This window comes from Stegastes partitus, unplaced genomic scaffold (genome assembly GCF_000690725.1).
Source record: "Stegastes partitus isolate 25-593 unplaced genomic scaffold, Stegastes_partitus-1.0.2 Scaffold1567, whole genome shotgun sequence".
NCBI lineage: Eukaryota > Metazoa > Chordata > Actinopteri > Pomacentridae > Stegastes > Stegastes partitus.
This window is the reverse complement of record NW_007579298.1, coordinates 1-24,194: the sequence shown is the minus strand read 5'-3', so window position 1 is coordinate 24,194 and position 24,194 is coordinate 1.

Sequence of the window (24,194 nt, the reverse complement as noted above, 5' to 3'; positions counted from 1 at the left end):
GAACCCCAGTGAATCTCCTGGATGAAAATCCTTCGACTTACACCACCTCCACCACTCTAAGCTCCTTATGAGGCTCTTTAAAACTGGAAAACTAATACTTTTATCTGCATTGAGTATTGACACATGTGGCATCGATATTGTATCTCTGAGACACCAGCAGCTTCGACAAAATGGCAGAATTTAAGGCTGTGCGATTAGAACAGGATGTCAATATGCAATGTTTTTTTGTTTTGTTTTTTTTTCTTTATTTTATTTCAAACCAAAAATTTTAAACAAAGTCAACATCTGATACACAAAATCAAGGTTTCAAGTTTGAAAAGGGTTTTGGAAGAAGTTGAACACTTAGACTAAAACCCTCATGACAATAATAACTTAAATATCAACACTTTCACGGTGTCTCATCAGAATGAAGCACATTACACAACACACATTGAAAAAACCTTCTCAAAATAAATCATAATTACATTGATTTTAATAAGTCTCATTAATAGTCGCATATCTTTTAATTATATCAACTTTTATCATTTGTTTAATTGTCCCTATTGTTTGACATATTTCTATGTTCTCACTGCAGCTGTTCCATTACTGAACCCCTCTTGCAGGGATACAATGGAGTTTAGCATTTGTTCTTACTGCTGGTTTTTTGAACATGTATATTCCTCTCAGACAGAATTTACTTAATTGGGTTACTGTTAGGCAATTGATTATTTTTAATTCTGTACATGATTTGAAGAATTTTGGAATTGACCAGGTCTTCAAATTTCAATATTTTCAGTTTGATGAACAGAGAGGTAGTTGGTTCTGTATAAGTGGATTTAGTAGTTATTCTTGTGACTTTTTTTTATTTTTTATTTTTTGGAAGAAGAAAGACCGAATTTATTGTTGACTTGTATGTGGTCCTCCACACTTCTACACAATAAGTCATGTATGGTAGTATGAAGGAACTGTACAAAGTGAGCAATGATGATTGATTTAAAAAATATTTGACTTTATAAAGAACTGAAATTGACATACATATCTTAAATTCATATAATTTATATGCTTTTTCCAACTTAATTTTTCATCTGTCATTACACCAAGAAAGTTTATTTCAGACACTCTTTTGATTTCTATATCATTTAACATGAGTTTCATATCAGTGTTGTTTGATCTATTCCCAAATATGATATACTTAGTTTTATTTAAATTTAATGTTCACTTATTAGCATCAAACCAACTCTTCAGTTTCTTTAGTTCTTTTCCAACTGTTTCCAAAAGCTCCTCCAAATTGTCCCCATAACAAAATAGATTAGTATCATCAGCGAACAAAATTGTTTTTAACAAACTGGAAAATTCAGATATATCATTAATATACAAAATAAATATTAAAGGTCCCAAAACCAAACCTTGAGTAACTCCGTATTTTGTTCTCATTGATTTTGATTTAACCTGATTTATTTCATTGCACTGTTCTCTGTTATCCACATAGCTAATAAGCCAGCTGAGGGCCACTTCTCTGACCCTATACATTTGAAGTTTTGTTATTAATAAGTCATGTTCTACTGAATCAAAAGTCTTTTTTAAATAAAAAATAAATAAATGCCAATGGCATGTTGTATACTTGCATGTAGATTGTATGTACAGACACCATTTTTTTCCAAGATGCTTAATACCTGCAGGCTCTTGGAAAAATGTTGTCGATGTTGATTACAGGTTTTTTCATTTTTCCAAATAAATGAACAAATTCAACTTTCATTTCTTTGTCATTTTTATGATTAATGGAATTTTAACTTTGTTGTACTGCAAAAGAAGACATTTGTGATTTATGTTTGCTTCTTGGCCTGAGTGAGCTTGGCAGGAAAAACTTGGCACACACATTAGATCCGGTGAAAAAATATATAATTAGGGGGAAATACACACCTCAATAGGAAAATGGCTCAACAGTGCTACCTAGAAAATAATGACAAAAGGGCCCCCGAACACACTTTCATGTAGAGCCACAAAATTCGGCACACACGTAACATGCCGAGACGCACAAAAACGTCTTAAGAACACATACCTGACACTCAACAGGAAGTTGGCCATTTTGAAACAAATGGCGGATTTTGGCCAAAAATCGGCCATTTTCAAAATCTACAGGCCGTCGTCAAAATGGCGGCCTGTCGTATTTCACCACAACATCATAAAATGCCATAAAATGGGAGGTGCTGTGTAACTTGTCTGGACAAGCTCCGATCTCACACGTGCTCCGAGTCCCAGCCAGAGCGAGTTACCAACACACCACACACGCCGCCTCGGCTCGCCATTAAACAGGAAGTGGTGGGCGTACACTCACAACACCACGACCATACGCATTTGCCATGAAACAGGAAGTGAAGTGTAAATAGCCTGTAAATGCTCAAAATTGACATTTCATCACAGTATGAGCCACATTACATACATATGCATACCAACTGTCTCAGTCGCACTGCCGCAAGAAGAAGCTGCTTGCGGCTTTGTCTTATTATTTTGTACTTTGGCAGGTCATGTTTTGTTTTCTTATTTTTTTGCATTATTGCAAATACTGGTAGATGGTCACGAGAATCATTGATGATTAAGCCACACTTTATTTTCTGATCAAATTTGTAAAAATATTGTCAATCAATGTGGCACCATATGTCTTATGCGAGTTGGTCACGTGATTGTTGGGTACAGACTTATGCTATACATTGAATTAATGAAATCAATTGTTTTGAGTAAATCAATAGGTCAAGCAACCAAATTGAGCTGTTAAGATCTTTCATGCTCAGTGCTTAATCACAACCAATGCTGTATATGTCAGAGGCGCAGCCCACTTTCCTATACTACAAGTAATATTTTTAGAACTAATGCACTAAATTAATTTTTTGAGCAAAAATGCTATGTATTCATTATCGTGTTTTTAAAAACAATATTCAACACATTGACTTTTTTTTTTAGCACTAATTATAGTTGTTTTTTTTATAATATGAGGCAAGAATCTGAAATTTCTTTCTCTTTGTGGATGGAATGCAATTTAAATACTTTTTGTAACTTTTTGGACTGCTGAAGCTTATAGGGAATCCAGATATTTTGGATTGTTGGGTGTTTCTGTCTCTGCCTTTGTGAAGCGCTATGAGATGACTGTTGTTGTAAATATGCGCTATACAAATAAAACTGAATTGAATTGAATTGAATTAATTTAACCTTTTTTTTTTTTAAATAAAAATAATCTTTAAATAACAGAAAAATTTGTCAAAAAATGTTAAATTTTAACATAACTTTTTTGCAGTGTAGTTCCACTTTCCTCCAGTAAGTATTTGCTCTGTGTTTTTGTCTTGTTACAGTAAACAGAATATCCACAGGGTTTAGTATAAAGTACTTGCCGTCTTTTGATTGGAAAATCATTTAAATATATATATTTTTTAAATCAAGAAAATAATTGGCAGATCAATCAAAGACAAAAAATACTCCACTTTAGTTGGAACCCTCACTATTACAACAGATGTGAGTTTACTGAAAGTTACACTTTATTTGAGCTACTTTTTCATGAAATCAGACATTTTGAATGTGATTTTCAGCTGGTGTTGGTTTGATCAGTTTCATGTCGATACTATATAAATATTCTGATTACAACTTAAGCAGCTGTAGTTAACCATAAAGTCAGTAAGTTTAATAACTGTTGGTGGGTTTTGTTTTTTTTTTGTAAACATACATTTTGCCTTTCAATGATAGTAAGGAATTGATCCTTCCTTTTTGTGACAGCTGAGCATGAAGAGGCACAAACTGTGACAGAACAAACAGCAGAGTTGAAGCGATGGCAGTGACGGCTTCGATGACAGACACATTAACTGGCTCAGACCCTGAGGAGGAGATCCTCACTTTATCTAATACATGACATCATCATGTGTAAAAACCCAACAATAAACTCCACCAGAAAAAGGAGAGAATCATCACAGTTTAGACCCTGAGACACTTTAAAATGATGACAAACTGTTGCAGGCTTCTGTATTTATAGACAGGAGGTTTACAAAACTGGATAGTTTAGGCAAGGTCTTCAACTGTGTATGTATAAAAAAATATCTACAAATCACAAGTGAAAAATTTATCAAACATTAAGATTATGTTCTGTAAAAAAGCAAAAACTGAGACCTGAAAGCTGTTTCTTAGTTTGATGTTGGCGGAACATCAGACAATGTTTTAACCTAATTCGAGTATTTCAGTATCTGTGGCTCTTCACAGCATATAGTCTCAACAACATTAAAACAGACATCAAGTCACATCTGGTGGTGAAGTTCATCTTAATTATCATGGTAACTCTCATAACTCACACTATGTTTTAGTAGAAAAGTAGAAATTGAAGAGAGTGATGTTTTATTTAAATGTGTATCTATGAACATTCACTTTGCTTTAATTTTCTTCTGTGGCGTCAGATTTCAAGTGTTTGTGCTTCTGTGTTTGTGTGTGCACTGAAGTTTCACTAAAGCAGCAGTGAGGCAGCAAATTAAGCAATCCCCGCTTGGATAAAGATCACAGGAACAATACTGGCAATCTGAAGTGAACAAGCTGAACCTTTGGCCTTTCGGAGCTTCAATTAAAAGAACTCTTTCCCCACTTTATTTTGCCGTGTTCCTGATGTGTCGTAGGCGGCAGAGTTTGTTGAGCAAAGGCCAGTCTCAATTATTGTCTTGCTTTTGCTCAGAAATTCCCTTTTGTTATGCTTTTCTTCCTCGTTTCGCCACTTACTCTGTCAATGTGCTTCATTTATTTCTCTCTATACAATTCTGTCTACAACAAGGACTTTGCAACAATAAAATGCAACATTAAAACCTTCATTCTCAAGCAGTTTGTTCTGATGTAGCCTTCTTTCTGAATGCCTCTTTGAAGCTCCATTCATTGTATCATATTTATTGATTTCAGACATGAAACGGAGTAAATTGTGAGAATAAAAAAGGTCCACTGAAGATTTCGTTAGCTAAAATATTTTTCTGAAGGGAAAAAGCAACGGTGTCAGTATTTCCTCCTGTGAAGCTGCAGGAAGCCAGCTAAACCTCCTTACACTAATCCAGTTAGCTCCTCCATAATTCCTCTTTGCGCTAAACAGTTAGAGCAGTCATCAGCCACACAAACATTGAATCCAGCCTCCTTCCAGCTCAAACTTTTTTTTTTTACCACCGAGGTCCCTGAAAACAGCAAGTACATGATCTATAATGTCTATAATCACCATTTATGTATTGTCACTGTACTGAATTTACAGTAGAACACACACTCATGCCTCCTTGTCAATACATTTTTGACCCTCTGAATTTTTATTTCAACATTTCAATCATGCAGTGCCTTGATTTATGACCAAATACACCTAAAAAAAAAACGAATGATATTCTCATCAACTCTATCTATCCTTAAGCCCCGAGCTACAGTGCAGCCTCACACAGCCACTGTCATAGTGGATGTATTCAGTGGTCTCTCTCCTACACAACTAATAGAGGAAACACAGTCCTGTTTCAATCAATCCAGCTGCCACAGGCTGCATAACAGCATTTCACTCATGTTATATCTGTAAAAATACTTTTTTTTTAAAAACGCTTCAGGTCTACTTTTTTGCATTTTGTGCAGTAATTACATACTGGGCTCTTCTGAAATAAGGTTAACCTATAACTCAAGGCTGTCCCCTCTGTCACTGAAAAAACTGACTCGTTGGATCAAATTGAATGAGTTACTTGAACTGAGCTAAGTTAATCCAAATTAAGCCAAAGAGTAATAATAATGTCACTGGTTTAGGTTAGATGTACTTAAATTGTTTGATTCCTCTAAAATGAGCATTGCTGCAACTTTTCCAACTTTGCTTTACCCAGATATGAAATCCAAAACATGATTTTGTGATTAAACTTCCTGTTCTTTCCTTTTATTCACTCAGTAACTCTGCTGGAAGAAAACAGGAGTTGAGTGGCAACAGAAAATTTTGAAGAAACATGAACATCATGATGTCAAATTCACAACAATATCAGTTTAAAGGCATGTCTAACTTCAAGAAAGCAGAAAGAAACATAAGATTTCTTTGAGATAGTAGTTTACTTTAACTACAGCTCAAATAGACGTTTTGCTGTGTAGAGTTCTAAAGCTACTGCGCCTTCTGCTGCTCTGTAGGTTTGAGTCTGTTTTCTAAATTCTTTTAGACAGCTAAACTGTTGTACCACTAACCTTAATTTAACCTCAATTTATTTTATGTTTTGTAGCTGTAAGAAGCTTCTTCGTTTCTGTCGTGCATCGCGTGTTAATGTACAATCCAGATTTTCTAAGATGCAACTGGATCATTTTGAGAAAACTTAATTTTGACACTTTCCCAGCATGAACACACTGTCTGAGATTCAGCATGTTGCAAAAAAAAAATAATAATAAAATGGGACTCCGGTCTTATGCAATCCAAATTTTACTTCTCGTAGCCTGCAGGGACCTGTGTAGCGCACTACAACATGTCAAGTGACAAATATTAAATGTGAAAGATGGAGTTGGAAAAAAATTCACTCCAAAAAAGTGTGTCAGCGCTTGGCCTTCATTTGACTTTTTGAGGGAGAAGTCAAAGCACATACGCAACCACAGTGTAAAGGCACAACACGTGGAGCTACAGCCTCCCACTGATGCACATAAACCAAAAGCTACTAACCAAATATGCAACTATTGTATAGAACAGCACGTATTACAGCATCCTGGTGAGAAACTCTGACCTTCTGACCAACTAGATTTCTGAAAAAGCACAAACTGATGTGTGAACGTGGCTAAAGAGGAAACAGCATTTCCTGTCTGTGTTTGACTTGTGATGTAGCAAATTAAATAATGTCTCCTAGGTATAATCGAAAATGCATGATTGTCTGATTTTCAACATACAGTGGGTGCCAACACCGATCCATCTTCTGATTGCTGTCTCACGAGCTGCCACATGTCCACATTTATCAGAGAGACAGAAGGTGAGAAAGAGTGTGAGTCTTCAGCATGACTGACTGCTGCTCGCCTGTCTGACAAGCTCACAGTCAGCAAACTTTACTCGGCACTCTGCTGCCACTTTACTGTCAACACAGGGTCAGTGTTTGACGTAGGCCAGCTGGGCGGTGACCTGGGATGCTGCGAGCTGGACGGGCTCCAAAAACAAGAGCATTTTTTTGTTTTCTTTGTTTCAATACAACTCACACTAAACACCTGAGAGACTACTGAAGACTCCGTAGAGGGACACTCACCCTTGCTGTCATATCGTTAATCTGTTGTGTAAGAATCATGAATATCCATGTTAATAACACAAACACCCACATCAGGAGGAGAGACTGAGTCAGCAGCCAGTTGTCAGTTCGGGAAACTTGGGCACCATGTGATAAACAGGTTCTATCTCACACACATTTCTTTAAGTAATTTTGTAAACATTTAATTTATTTCTCATTGAATGCACTGAAGCAGAAAGTTAAAAATGTGTAGTTGTCTAAATATTGGCAGTTGTGACATTAGAAACTAATGTTATTGCAATATTTAGTTTTTCTCCAATGTACATTGCAGTATGAAAAAATATAGGAATTTCCACAGGATAACTCTATTTGGAAAGAATGAAGCATCCTACAAGGCTTGGGGTAATTTGTAGGAGTGAATCTGCCTAGAAAATTGAAAAAAAAAAAACAATTGAAAAAAATGCCTTTATATATGGTGCCACACTGCGAAAGGCATCCTAAGTAGTTCTTTTTTTTTGCTTTTTATGCATTCAGATCTACCTTTGCACTCATCATACAAAGCTTTTTGGTGCTTTTGGTCAACATCCTCCTTTCAGAAATATGTGCAACCAGTTGACATTTCTTTTTGCAACCAAATCTTCCTGGTTTCATTCATGTTTGTATTCACATTTTTCTGTGTACATGTAGAGTCTATATGTCAACAACCTCTGTTGGCAAGAACCCTTAAATTAGAGTAAATTATTTTCTATCAAACACATTTCTTGTGTAGATAAGTCAGGGAATTAAGAACCATGCAGGTTTTCTTTCTGAGTTAACTTGAGTTGTATTTGAGTTAACTTGCTTTATTTCCAACTGCGATGATGTTGCACATTTTGGCGTTGATGATGAAATGATATATTGTGAAGCCTTTGTCAGGACTGTTAATGTAAAGATTGACAGACGATGTTGAGGATGCAACACACAGCAGGAGCTAAGTAAAGCTGACTAACGTTTAAATTAGAGCAAAATATAGAAATTAATGTAACTGTCACGGAAAGTTCTCTGGGTGTTTCACCTATAGGGAACAAATTGTTCAGAAGGTTTCCCTGGTTTCACATAATTACAAGCTATAAAAGGCCAAAGTGAAACAAAAACAATTCCTGACAAATGAGGAGTCACTGAGGTGCACTGTGGCAGGTGAAGCATGTAGTGATAAACCTGTGTTCTGTTTAGGTGCCTGCTGGAACATCCTACACACCAAGTAATTCATGTGACTACCATGAGGTTCATGGTAGCACACGCCAATGCAACGCCCCTGTCATGCAGAGGGGTTGTGAACAAAATCAAGCTGAACTCAATATTCCAAATCAAACCGGTCAGGCCACTAGTGCAAGAAAAAACAAGTAATTGCAGCACTGTTCACAAAGGCCTTTGATACACACAAACACGCACACTACAAATTATATATATGGCAGTATGTTCACCCACCCCCTCATCCACACTATTGTTGGTATCCTCCAAGGAGGTACATCAAACAGCAACAGGTATTATCACAAGATGGCCAAAAGCACTCACCACACTCATGAGGGTCGATCAGCTCGCCTTTGTGGAGAGAGCTAAGGCCGCCGTCTCTCTCTCTTTCGCTTTCTTTGTAAATGGTACTTTGCAAAAGCAGCCCCTGCTCTCCCGCTGCGTCTATCACTACAAGCCTGCGCGGAGGCTCAGGATCGAGGGTATTTGGTCTGTGTGCTTGTGTGGTGTGTTTGTGTGGACGTGTGACAGTGTGTGTGCATGTCTTAGCCTAATCCCTGCTGAGCAGAGTGGGTGCTAGGCAGCAAATGCTCACTGGAGAGTTAGATGCACAAAACATAGGTTAAATTGGGATTTATTATGTGGTGGGGACTTGTTGTCTTAAGATCTCGTTGAGGGTCCTTGTTGTTAGTTTGCTTGCATTTTTACAGACCGGAGCATTGTGGCATTTTTGTGTTTCATGGGTTATTTACTCCAATAATCAAGAAACAGTGAGTCTACTCCTGTGTATAGGCCGTGATTTCCTATGTATATCACTCCTTCCTCTGCCAGTGCAGACCTCAGTGCACGGCAATAACTAATAATCATAGTATCAGACGTATTCTAGAGACAGCCCGCCCACACATGTCAACATGAATTGATCCCTTCACCTTGTGCTGAGACTGAGCGGAGTGGGAGGTGAAGGCTGGCTGTCATTTCAAGCTAAATGCTGTCTAAATTATCCATTTTTGTGCTTCCAAGCAAGTAAAACTCCCCCACCTCCGACAGCAAATGATGAGTTTAGTTTAAAAGGCCTGCTTCTAATGACAGCTTGTGTTGCGCCTGTGTGCTGGGCTGAGCCCTGGTGTAATGTCTGAGGACACAAATTCTTTGCAACTAACTGGCAGATATTGTGGTTCACACCTGCTGTTGTTCCGGCAACACAATCTACTTCTTAACTTTGCATCTGCACTCTTCCAAAATCTCAGTTTTGCCAAAATACTGCCACTTTAGTTAGACTTGCAGCAACACAAAAGCAGTGTATTGTGGAGTTTTGAGCAAGTACACACATGGTTGTAAATAAGACTAGGCCTCCATGAGGTCAGATGCACAAAGCCAAATAAATGGTGAAGGAACTTTTTGGATATATTAGGAGGTTTTTTCACTAACAAAGACTTCGTTAACATCCGTCCTGCTTTATCTGCCACAAATCCTATTGTACACATGAGAAGGACATGTGAGTCTATCAGATGTAAACAATAGTTTATTCCTAACTCCCCACATCAGGTCATTCCTAATTAACTCACTGTGTCACTACTGCACAAACACACACACACAGCCCATTAAAGTTTAAGTGGATTAGTGGGTTGTGTGACGAGCCTTAAACAGGAATAGTCCTTGACGCAGAGATCCGCTAAGCAAGACAACAAGCCCAAACTTTGACAGCATGCCAAACGCTACTAATGCTTTTATGGATAGTGATAACCTGAGAAGGTACAGAGGCCAGCTGGAAACATGGCAGGAAGAAAATGAACCAGCAGCGCTCCCGCACAAAAGCATTCTCCTTGAAAAAAAATTCTTGCACATGTAAAGACCTCTGTAGGGCTCGAGCTACCAGGTTCACATACTGTTAGTTTGCAAGTGTTTCCAAAATTCACAAAGAAATCCCTTTTGATTTTCTTTCTCCTTTTTTATCTTCTCAAATGTTTCTTCCGTTTGTGAACATGAACTGAGACACGCAGTGATATTTAGCGTTCGTATCTCCCAAGACAGCAAAGCCTGGAACTGTTTCAACCCTCGCCGAACCAGGTCTGTTGACTAATAGCAAATTCACATCAACATCATTGGATTGTGCAGGGAGCAGTTGCAGTGAGTGAAGGCCAGCCAAACACAAACAAAAATACCCAGGAGCTGCCCACCACTATCGCATATGCTTGCCCTCTGAGCAGCTGGGTTTCCAGGACATCGGAGAAATGCAGCTGCTGCCTTAAAGGCTGCCTTAATTTACTAGATTTTACCAGTGCAATCAAAAACATATCGTCTTCTTCTCCTCAAGTTTCAACATTTCCATGTTAGGGATGTGTAAAAATTGACTGAATAACAGAATCAGCAGCTGCTTCAACTAATGCTAATTACAGGTTTGATCTGTGGGCTGCAAACGCAAACTGACCAAAAGTAAAAGATTCAGAATATAAATAGTTGTTCACTCTGTATGTGCTGTTTGGTGTCTGATCCTCATCATCATTCAACTATGCACATATTAATCTTTCATATAGGGAGATTTATTCTCTCTCTCTCTCTCTCACACACACACACACACACACCAACAGATGTATCCAGAGGCTAAGATAAAGATAAATGAAGTTTCTCTTGCTGTTTTAACAAGAGTACGTCATCCAGCAATCGGGCAAGAATAAATTTAGGGAGCACGATGTGTAAACACTGTATTTGTCTATGTATTGAAGGAAACCAAAGATAAGCTGGCGGTTCTTTTTGATGTAAACACACATCAAAAATTCCTCTTTTTCCTTGGTGAGTCAGATGATGTGCAAAGAGACTTTTCCAGCCGGCTCCCTCGCCGCAGAGCAGACATAACATCGTGTTTTCCATGGCTCAGTTCAAAGGCTAAATTCCCCTGCATTCACTAAAATACACACAGAAGAGGAAAGACCAACTGGGTGTGAGTTCACCTTGTTGACCCGTTGATGCACTTATGGTGTGTTTGATCAGTGGGACCGCTCTCTCACCCCTCTGACCAACAATTAAACTATTGCCTGGGCCTGCAGTCACAGTTGCTGGGACCATGTCAGATGGCATTGAATGATGCTGCTCTGATGTTAAAAAAAAAAAAAAAAAAGTACAGCATAGCAGGTGATTTGAGGCTTTTCTCTAATAAAGGGTAAAAATATGAAGCTTTATCATGCCACAAGTTAACTGATTAAAGTCAAGGTTTAAAATTCTAACCATCAAATTTTTAGAACAGTTTCTGTTCAACCATCTTTGAGTTGCCTGAAAGTTTTATAGCATATAATATTGATATTTGTAAAGATACTGAAGGAATTTTTAGTTTGATATATCAAACGGTTTTTGAAATTCTAATGTCTGTTGACCTACTTTCAGTACTTTTTTTCATGCTTTGAAATGTAAGGCTTTGTTTGACAATATCCCAGGAGCTTTTAAAGATAAAAGTCCGAAATTGTCACTGTTATTTCCTCATCATGGCATTGATTTAGAATCTGCCATATCGGACAAGTAGATCAAACAATCTCTGGTTAGAGTTGAGCTGAAAGACAAATACATGCAGAACTGACAATGCAGAAGTCAACTAGTGATATTTTCTGAACCACAAATTAAAAATAAATTCAACCTTTGACCAAGTGTATCGGCAAAGTGGAGATTCTACTGGGAAAAAAGGGATAAACTCCAGGACTATAACACAGTATGATGTATCTGTGGGCCTACCTTGGATTATGGGACACTGAGGATTGTAAGGGTTTCACTGGTGGTGACCTCCATTGTTAGCAATTGGGGGGTACATTTGTCAGCTGCACCTGGAGACTGAAAATACCAACAGGTTGCAAGGTTTGTATCAGGATTTGGTTTTACAACTCTGCTTAAAGGCATAGTGCTTTCTTTTAAATGAAGGCAATGAGTTGTGTACCACTTTTCCTCACTGTTAAAGAACAATAGAGATATGTAAGTGATTCAAGCTTCCTCAATAGCAATAAGAAAATAGTTTGACAGAATGTTCAGTAGTTTTAAATCCCAATATGAGTAAACACCAAGTGTGCCCCCTCCCTGTAGTTTCTGATACTCTTTTATTTAAAAAAAACACCTGCTGGTCTGGGCTTCAGTTGCGACCAGGCAACCTTGTGTCCCTCATCCACTTCTTCTATATTCTTTTACATATCAGTCCTAAAACAGAGAGTGACAAAGAACTAAAGCCTTGTACTTCTTGACTTTGTAAGATTTGCAGTAAGTATACTTATAAGTTTGAATGGTGTTTTTATGTTTGTTCTTTACTTTTTTCCCAAAGCTGTTTCACATTGCCAAGCAACTGAAAGAATAAGGCTAAACCTGTCTTACACACTACAACAATATCATCTTGAATCTGAGCTACTGAGTTCATCATACACATCACCTGGAAGGAAGTTTTTTCTAATTGATTATTTATTCTTACATAATTTGTCTTTTTTGTGAGTCGCAAAAAGAGTGAAGTGAGTACATCTGTAATTTCATTATACACCTATGTTGCACAATGACAATTTAACTGAGGTTTGATTAAAAGACTTATATCTAAGCAACTTATCCATAATCAGTACTTTATATAGATCATGTCTTATATGAGGCAGCGATATTAGTAAGTGTTTTAACTCATGTTCACTTATTGTCTTTTGCCAGTTTTCCCTCCTAGTTTTGACTGCAGCAGCATAACCAGACAGTTGTGTTACTTGCAGCCTGTATTTTTTATTTATGTTTTATTTCTTATATTGGTTTAGGCTTAAAGTTTGTCCATCTTCTAAGAAATATGCAGCTCTAGACCTGTTCATGTTTGGTCACCTGGTGCCAACACTGCAACCATGGCAATTCGTGAAATAGTCAAGAAATTTTATCTATTGTTTTGTGTCTGGGCCACGTTTTTCCCCTCTTAGACAAGAATTTACTTGCTTTCTTTATTTTATGTGTATCAAGATGAAATCATGTCTTTATCCTTATCTGTTTTTACTTATTTGTTTTTTTTCGCTGCTGTTTTAACATTAAAGTATTACCCATGAACTTTGGCAAATAAAAATGATTAAATTCAAAGTAAAGAGGCTAAACTCCACATTTATTAAAAATTGCTAATTAAAAATGATCAATAATTATCTACATTGACTAAAAATATGCATTTTAGTGTGATTAATTTTTTACCTATATCTCCCGGCCCTACTGTGAAGGTCGATCTGAGGAACTCTGCATGGATTGTTAACAGAGGTTTACTATACTTGTGTTCTAATTCCCAATCATTCACTATGGTTTGGTACAAGTCTTCCTCAGTTCAGAACACCCTTTGAGGCAAAAGTTTACTGCCAGAAGTCTGTTTATGTTGACATGTTGGATTCCCAAACACAAAGTTTAAAGTCGTGATCTCCACCGGGAACACAAAGGCAGCACACCGGCTGCTGTCCATCAGCTAGGGCATGTTTGCAGAATAACCTTGAAAGCTGAGAAGACACTCTGTCAATTGTATTAAACATGTATGATGTGTTAACTCACACTGCAGCTTGTGTGAGTCTGTGCGGTCAGAATCTCTGCTCACACTGTACGGGTCGATCGACCGGCCACCACACAGAGCTCAGATCCACCCATGAATGAGCCCTCGGTGTTGAAAAAAGCATCACATAGCATCACTGATTTTTAAAGCTTAAATTGCACTGCTTGTTGTACCGAGTTTAAAATGAGTCTTTTTATGTTGATAGTATTCAGGATTTGAGTATTTCAACTGTACAGTAAGAATTACGGCCAACTAAGTACTGAGGTACTGGAGTATTTATTTACTATAGGAGTTTTTTTAAACGAAATGCAAAAATGTTCAGCATGTTTTTTGCGCGGAAAATGTGACTTCAAAACTGCGGATCATACCTAACCATCGATTTTGTGTACCGATACCCAACGTGTTGATTATCTTTACTCACAGCAATGACTCACAGTAACAAGCCATCAGTAACCTGGCCTCATCTAAAATTATGTGGAGGTTTATTCGCAAAGCAGTGCTTCTCAGAGATGAATACAGCTTTGGGCCCTTCTTATCTGACAATCCAAATGGGAGCATGTGTCAACACAAAGGACATGTTGTTCTGCGATTTCTGTTTTATTCAACCTCTATCTATCCAGACAGGTCCATTAAGATTGTTTTGATATGTAATTGATCCATTCACACCAAAGATTCAAGTTCAAAGATTGGCCCTTTATCTTCTTTCTTTTCTATGAAATAAACATTACTTGTCGATTTGGGAAGAGGAAAGAGTTGAAAAGAGCCCCACTCTGAGCAAAACACTCCTCAACCCCATCATCCACATCATCTGCAGTCGCCGTCGCCCATGGTCTTTTTCTCTTGAGAAAAGAAAACCTATCAGACATCTGTCTTGCTTTGCCTCGAGGGACGACACAAAGGCACGGCAAGAAAAGTTATGAGAGTGATAATGGGGGAGACACGGGAAAGAAGACAGGGGAGGGAGCAGAGAAGACAGTTGAATACTGAGAGAAAAGGTGAAGAGCAAACAGCTGGGCACAGGCTCATACACACAAACCAAACAGGAATTTGGATGTGCACAAAGAAGCAAACATGAAAATGGAGGACAGTTCTTTCAATGCCCATTTTGCAAGGTTTGCAGTGCAACACATTTCAATAGATTTTCCTAAATGGTCCTTTCTGATGGTGTAGAAGCTTTGCTCTGTATTGCCACTTGCCAGACCATTTTTTCTGCACTTTTCCAGTGATGAAGATGCTGGCTGTGGCTCAGCAGGTAGAGCAGCTTGTCATCTGATCCTAATATTGCAGATTCGATAGCAGCCTCCTCCTGCACATGTGCTGAACTGCACAAGCGATAAAATCTTGCTTCAGTGCTGCCCGTTTATTATGATACCCTCGGTCCAGGATGGAATTATGACTATATCCGGGATATTCCAATAAGTGGGCTTCAAGATGGGCAGACAGTGTGTGAATAACTCAGTGAAGCAGATCACAGGTGAGCAGGTAACTGACAAAACAAACACATTGTCTTCTACGGCTGACCAGGGTGTGATAGTCTGCCACGCTTGACCGACACTCGGCCCGTAACAATCGGCCGACCATGACTTTAAACGGGCAAAAGTTAATCCTGGAATCAGTTTCGTTATGACAAAAACTGGGATTATGGGGCCCGCCGCTTTAACTCACCTGGTTGAGCTGGTGACCCATGTTCAGGAGTTATAGTCTCTAATGCAGCGGTCATGGGTTTGAATCCCGCTCATGGCCCTTTGCTCAAAGCCCTTCCCCCAATTCTTCTCCCCCACTTTCCTGTCTCTACTTTGAATGTCCTATGTAATAAAGGCAAAAAGGCCAAAAAAATAACTTAAAAAAAACAAAACAAAACTGGGATTATGACATGATTCTATGACAATAAACAGGCTGTTTTACTACAGGCTATATAGGAAATCATTCAGGACTTCGATATGTTATGATTATAAATGAGATATTCTTTAAAGCGGTATGACATTAAGTGGGCATCACTGTATTACAAGATACAGAATTTGCAAGCAAGCTGCAGGGACATTCAGCAATCACAGTCGCAATTTCTCCAGGAATTGTCAATTATAGTTACATTGGCTCGTTAGTTAAGGCTCTGGGTTATTGATTAACAGGTCAAGGATTAATTAGCCACTAGTGGGCCCTTGGGGAACCCCCTTAACCCAATCTGATCCAGGAGCACCTTTTAATGACTGACTGTGCTCTGATCCCAACTTCCTAACAAGCTGGGATATGCTATAGATGATTTATGCCAAATAAAGGCTACTTCGCTTCCTTTTGCAATCTTTGTAGGTTTTTTTCTCCTTTTACATAGATGTTTTTACAAATTGCTTCTTTCTAATCTTGCTGTTGTTCAGACAACTTGCTGTTAAGACTACTTCAGACACATTTAAGAGTTCTTGGAAGAAAATGCCCAAACAAGGAAGGCTGTTGTAACCAACATCTACATTTTAATTGTGTTTCATTTGTTTGTTTCAGAGCTAACGTATGAAAGAGGCAGCCCATAATGCAGGCAGAGTGCTTTTTTTACAGTTTGATCAATGGAGGTTTTCATCAGCGCCTGGTCTATGTTTCTTCCCTCTGCTGGACAACAGAATAAGGTTTTAAATTAAAGAGCAACTGGGCATCTATAACTCAGGGATGCATTCACAAAGCCCCCTAGTACAAAGAGTGGCTCCTAGTGAGGAAATTCTAACTCTTAGAATTATGATGCTTTCTAAGAATTTCCTCTCATAGTTAAGACTAGATCAGGGTAAAGATAGAAGTTATTCACAAAGCAACTTAGCCCTGAAGACAGCTCCTGGGGTGAAAAGTGCTTAGAATGAGGAGGAGGACTTTTAAGAGGCTTGAGAGTTTCTTAAACAGAAGAGAAAATGGTAGAAAGACAAAGCATAGGAGAGAAATATGGTCCAAACGCTGAATAACAGTATATTAATGAAATACTATAGTTTAGATCTTGGAGGGACAATGTTTGTGGTTGATCTCACATCTCCCACTCAATGCAGTAACACCAAAGATGAAAGTGATCACAATACTAAAGATATTCAGCAACTGGAAAAAATACAGCAGGGCACCAGTGATGACTTGAGTCTGCATCAAATTTATGTCAGCAGAATGACAATACAAGCACTTACAATGCTTTCACTGTCTCATGTTCTAAAGCGGCCTATTAACTCTCCATTGCATGTCCACAATTTTCAGGCTCATAAGAAGGATGTCATGGACTTAGTGGCCTTCCATCAATTTGTTGGTGTAAATGAAGGGTCACACACCCATATTGTCGCACTTCTCTTAACTGAAAGTGGTACCACAACTGTTTTCAATGTAGAATAACACAATTTTGGACATTGTTGCTGAATTTTGATGGACATTATGTGCAAGCCAGTTGCTATTTGTCATATGACAGTGGTTATCAATTTAAACCATCACCCTTCACATTTAACCTCCATCTAAACAGCTAAATTGCAACATGCGGCTTAAACAGCTGGTTAGCATAAAATTACGATACATGGACACAACATTTGAAGAGTGAGAGCATCCCACATTCAGCAAATGTCTTACACTGTCATGCGTTTAACATTGTTCCCTTTATTTACAGTTGCTTTGCATTAAAATGTTGCAGATTTATTGGTACGGGCTAAAATGTTAGGCTAAAAAAAAAAAAAAAACAGGACACTGGTTGAGTGGAGTGTCGGCAGAGACAGTTTCATGTGTTATAAAGGTGCGGTTGATGGCGGATAAGGTCTGCTAAGTCACTCCCGCCTGTGCGACATCTTCACAATCCACTTGACAACATCTGCAGAGCCAGACAAATCCCAGAACCTCTCGAGGACAGTTACGGTGATAAAGACGAGGATGACAGTGTGGAGAGTCACCTTCTACGGGGACTGTGGGATTCCTCACAGAGCCCAATTTACATTTTAAGCAAGTTACTGTCAGTGTAATATTAAAACAAGTGTCTGCATTGAGCCAAACATACTTTTACTAAGGGGTACGTTAGAAAGCACGTTGTTGTAAAGTTGCATGAATGTAGAATTCCTGTTTGTCCTGTAGTATTTTGTTTGGAAGCACAATTAACTGGTTTGTAATCCTCCTCGTGTAAACACAGTACCTTGTTGTGCAGTCTGAGAACGTCCGTCTCCAGCAGGGACGTTGGGTGTTGGATCGGCAGCAGGAGGTGGGTTTAATTGAGACATTTGACTTGAGGCTGACGGTCAGACACCTGCGACATCGAAGGCCCTCATTCCTCTGATGGCTCAAGGCTGCAGACAAGGGAAAACGGTTTATTTAATTATTTTGTTTTAATCCATTTCAGGGAATACCACGATGGCCATGAGCCTGTAGCTATACAAGAGAACTGACCTCTAACTTTATATTTCTTTACCTGCCAGTTGGTTTAGAAAAAACAACTTGACTTCTCCAACCTTTTCTATTCGTTGAATCACTGAACCTTCCATGCCTTCTGTCAGCCCACTGGTGTTTATTTCTGACTGTCCAATTACAATAAATACAGTGTCGTGTTTGGCAGTGCAGGGCACATATAATTCTGTAATTTAAATTAACTATGCCAACATTTGTTAATAAGTTTTATAACACTCAGGTGTGTATGAATAGTTGTGTTTGTGTGCTGCAGTCTCCTTTCTTAGTTCAGATCGCAAAATATACAATTCACTTGCTTCCATTGTTTCATTGTTTGCTGGTTTATGCCAGATTTACAAACCAATCAATGCAGACTGGTCACAGAAAAGTGATGAAGTGAGCCTGTTCCCCCCATTAATATCAAATAAATTCAGTGCTAAAATTACAAGCACGGTGGAGAAACATAAGCAAATAAATATAATAACCATCAGCTTGTGAAAAGGTCATTTCAAACATTTTGTGGGCTACTTTTAATGTACGAGTTAAAATGTATTCAGCAGATACACCCCGTATTTAAAAAATCTGTTAGCCCCATCAATTTATTTTCCTCTGCGCATTTTTACCTTTATTTTTGGCAGTGGTGGGCCGTCAGGGCCAGCAAGGCCTTCTCTGCTGGCCTAGATTCTATCAGAATCACTGACTTGCGTTGTAATATTTTCCCATTAATCTTTTTACATTATTCCCAATAGTCTGTTCTCTTCATTTAATAGTGTGTCTCTGGGCTGTGGTGCTTCCAGCAGTGTATGTTTATATTAGAGCTTCTTTTTTTTTTATCCAATCATATTTTGGCCGTCATGTGTTGCCAGGGTCACAGAAATCTGCTCTGAGGCCTTCAAAAGTGAATCAAAAGTGCAGGCACAGGTAGCTTAAAATGCATTGCAATTAAACTGTGGCTTTATTAACCAATCAGATTTAGAGTTGGGGTCCCAGGGCCAGCTAGCTGGCCTACGATGATGTCATCACTTTCACATCCTCTGATTGGATGGTCAGAGTCAAAAGCTAGCGTTTGGTATCTGTGGCGAATTGCACAAGCTAAAACTTTACTGTGAAAGTATTGGGTTTTTTTTTTTTTATTGTTTTTTTGTTTTTTTTAAGTTAACCAAGCGGACATTCTCAGCCTTAAAGTGAATTAAAACTTATGGCAGAAACCCTACTGGACAGACGTGACTTTCAGCATTAGCCTGAATGGCAATAAAACAGGACTAATGTTGGAAGTGAAACACACGGATTAGTTGCTCAACAGAGTGATTGAACTGTTTATGATAAAAGAAAGGAGGATGGAGCTTGTGTTCAAATCATCACGTTGTGGTGAGTAAAATAGATATTTTTGTCATTTTATTGGGTTGATATTGATGCTCCTGTTAGATGTGATGTATGTGGTGCAGCTGTGGCTGCAGCGAAAGGAGACTTGTTGAATTGTTTTAACTGGGCTTCTTGCTTTAGTGATAGCATTCATTCTTGCTACATGAGATGTCTGTCTGCGATGCAACGTCCTGCTGTACTGCCTTTCTGCATAATACTGATGGTTTCTGTAGCCGTGGCGTCATAATAACGGTGTTAGGAGATGGTTTGATTCAGGCAGGCTGCCACTGAAGGCCTAGGAGTAAAATGCACGGCCCGCCACTGATTTTTGGCCAATTCCACCTTTTACAACATGGGGTCATGCCTAGTGCCAAGCACATCTCCGGTGCTGTCCTTTGTTTGCTCAGAATTGCACAGAAATTTTAGCTACAGGATCCCTAGCTCCCTATTGTCAGAATGATTATGAATGTGAGCCCCACTCCCAACTGGTCTGCAATGAGTTTCTTGTCCCTGACTGTGATGTCCTGCCATTGTTTCTTAATTCATAAAATGTTTTGGCTCTCAGTGAGCTCTTGCTGCTGTTACACACTGTCCCTCAACACTCTAACCAGCCTGCAATCACCTAGTGGCCAGTATGGTTCCAACATCCAGCTGCCTCCAAATGGCATTCAGCATCAGGAGCTGAAAGCAGTGTCTTATAGCTGAAGCTAATTGGAAAGATAAATGGAATAGTGACTGGGAAGTGGCACCTGTGAAGGTAAATGAGAAAAACTTTACCTTTAGGCGTAATTGTTTCGATTAAGTGAACCAGGAAGGAGTCCGTCAGGGAAACATTGTGTCTTATAAAGGGAAACAAGCATATAGGTGAGTGCATGACTGGTTTCAGAAATTGGGCTTTTGTTTTTTTTTTCTTTCTTTCTTTCTTTCTTTTTTTTTTTTAAACTGTAGTTGGCTTTTTTTCCCTCACCAACCAAGCAGCCAATAGGATTTACTGCAGAGCAGCAGCAACATGATCCAATAGGAGCTTGCTGACTGCCAGCTGTGTTTCATGAAGCAGCCAGTGAAGCCCCAGAAGCACCACAGAGACTGAAAAGGGGGTTTTTCCCAGTCCAAAATAATTCAGTACAACCTTTTAGACAAAAAAAAACCAAACAAAAAAAACATGATTATGATTGACTCACCTCTAAAAAACTGAAAGTGCAAAACTACATCATGATTTGATTGTACATATTTTTTCTTCGCTCTGTCATCTCCCTGCTGCCACCGTGGTCCTGAAGGCAAAGGAGCTTGGAAAAGTGACAGAAGCTTCTCAAAGAAAGTCACGCAGGATAAACTGTCTGCCACAATTTTTTTAAAATTTTTTTTACTTTTACAGTTTTGGAAAAACACGGTTCAGAGGCTTCAGCCACACTAAGAAAATTATGGGAAATCAAAGAAATACCAGCAAGAAGAAAGGGAGAGAAAACACAAGAGAGAGGGACATAAAGACAACAGAGGTAGTGAGTGGGCAAAAGAGACAGAAAGGCAAACAGACCAATAGAAAGTCTATTGAAAGGAACTGGGAAGAAAGAGTGAATAACAAAGAAAGGTCATGGCCATAATTGAGGCCATTCATCATGAGACAGTTTTAGGAGTAGGTGTTATGTGCTATCCATCCATCCATTGAGCTACTGGCTCTCTGAGTGGCTCTTGATAAGACAGTCTGGAGGCTGGCCAGCCAGCAAACAGCTTCTGTCCATTTGCTGCTGCATAACACTTCAAAAGCTGCTCATAAATTCTCAAAGTATGGACCTCTTCGTATGTGTGGTGTGGTGGATACAAGGTTATGAAAATCATAGTTTGAATTAGGGCAAAATGCAAGATCGGTGTATGAAAACAGAAATGTGTCTAAAACTGAAGGTATCCAAACAATCAAAACTATCCAGTAACTCTTTGAGAAGCTGAGATTTCATTTGGCATATACTTATCATATGCAGTCGAAGCTGCAGGTCTAGACTGTGGTGTCATTTTGATCGAAAATAGTTGAATACTCACATTTTTAAACAAACATGAAATTATAATGCGTAGTCTCCCTTTAACTTTCTGTGTAGAACCTCAAGGCAGCAAGAGTTTTGCTTTGAAGGCAGAAAAACATGGAAGAGAGGAAGAGGAGCAAACTAAAAAAAGGAGCAGGAAAGAGCAGAAGGCATTAGACAGAGAAGAAAGAGCAAAGAAAGAATTTCTATCAGCCTCTAATTCCTGTAAGAAAAAAACAATCAAATAATGAGAATACCTTCTTTTTGATGTTTTTGCTACTGTACTTTTTAATTGTAGTGTAAGTGTTATAACACAACAAACTAGACGATTTGCAGTGACTTGATTTGCTTTGAATTTGACATAATTAATGGTCACATTTTTCTAAATCGCCACAACACATCTCCCCTGACAATTATTTGAAGCAGCACATATCAGGAACCAAACAGATGCTCACAAATATTTGTCTGCTTGCATGGTTAAACTGATCAGTTTTTAAGAGATGCTGACCCACTTCCTTTCCAACAGCTGCAAATTATTCACAAAAATCCACACAGCGGGATAGAGATGGGATTATTAGCAGGGTAGCTATTAATTAGCTTGATAACTCACCTCAGACTGAGAGAGCAGCAACATCAAGTCTCCTGAGAAGTCACTCCTGAGAAATCTCATGCAAGCTGCTAGTTTAAAAAAGGTCATGTGAAAATCTGCAGAGCGCATTAGTGTGTTCTACTGTGCGTACTTGTGTCTATCCAAATAAAATCAAATCAAGTTTATTGTCATTTTGCTGTACATACACAGTAGTACAGGCAAGATGAAAGACTGTTTCTTCAGGATCCAAAAACTTAAAGCGATTTAAATAAACAAGTGTTTGCATATCTGGATCAGCAGTTCAGCATCATTCTGGAGGTTCTTCCTGTAATGCAAACGTTTACCTGATGGTAGCAGTTCAAACCGTTTATGGAGAGGCTGTGAGGAGTCCCTGACAATGTTCAGTGCCCTGCTCCTGCAGCATCTCTGGAAAAGTTCTTGGACAGAGGGGAGGGAAACGCTGATGACCCTCTCAGCTCCTCTAACTATCTTCTGCAGGGCTTTTCTGTCTGACATACTGCAGCTGGAGTACCATGTTGGGATGCAGTATGTCAGAACGCTCTCCACCACACCTGTGTAAAAGTCCTGAGGATGCTGGCAGGGAGAGAGGCTTGTTTCAGCTTCCTCAGGAAATGCAGTCTCTGCTGGGACTGTTTGATGATTGCTGCAGTGTTCTTATTCCAGCTCAGGTCCTGCGAGATCTGCGTTCCAAGGCACTTGATGTTCTCCACTCTCTCCACTGTGCAGCTGCTGATGCTGAGGGGAGCGTGCTCAGGACGTGACCTCCAGAAGTCGATGATCATCTTCATCGTTTTGTCCACGTTGAGCAGCAGGTTGTTCTTACTGCACCAGCCCTCTGGGTGTTTCACTTCATCTCTGTACATTGATTCTTTGTTGTTGTGAATAAGTCCCATCACTGTGGTATCATCAGCAAACATGATGATCTGGATCCCCTCATGTGTGGCTGCACAGTCATGTGTTAGCAGTGTGAACAACAGTGGACTGAGTACACAGCCTTGAGGAGATCCAGTGCTCAGCGTGATGGAGTTGGAGATGTTCTTGACATGTGGCATACATATATCTATACAGTAGGAAACCTAATGAATAATTGTTAATCAATGAATTGCTGTTCATAATGTACCAGATTAACTGATAATGCACAGGATGTGCAGTTTAATCAGAACACAGGTTTGCTGTAGCACCCTGAGCACAAACAATACCGACATTCAGGAGCAGCAGGACTCTGATAACACAAATTAAACAAACATGAAGAACTGTATCAGCGACACTCTCCTGCTTAGAGGACACAAACATTATAGCAGCTGCTGTAACTGAAAGATTTCCTCTCCTGATAAAGTTGCTGCGACAGTATTTGCAGACATCTGTTCTAGTTGAACAGCTGTTTCCAGCAGCTGGATTAATGTTATAGTGAATAAGTCGCTGCGTCATGTAGATCAGATGTGTTGTTGTGAAACCGTTGACTGAAGTCCACTGTGAGGACATCAGGGTAACCATGTTTTCTATCTATTTGATAACATTACTACTATTATTACTGATGACTGCTGCTCTTTTGATAAATGAAAGAGAAGAAGGACTTTTTGTTGTTGTTCATTGATTTGTTTGTTGGACTTAGTCACACAGTTAGTTTGATCAAATTAATTTTGTCCAAAGAAGAGTTGTGCAGCTGTTTTCAGTGTTTAATGGTTTGGATTTTGTCCTGTCAGTCATTATTTAACACTCTTTGAATATAGTTATACTTAAAGTAACCTGTGTTTATTTTGTCTTTTGTTCAAGATCCTAATGTAGCTGACTGATTCTCAGCAAATGTGTCACTGCAATCCATCCATCCATCCATTTTCTATACACCGCTTAATCCTCATTAGGGTCGCGGGGGGCTGGAGTCTATCCCAGCCGACTTAGGGCGA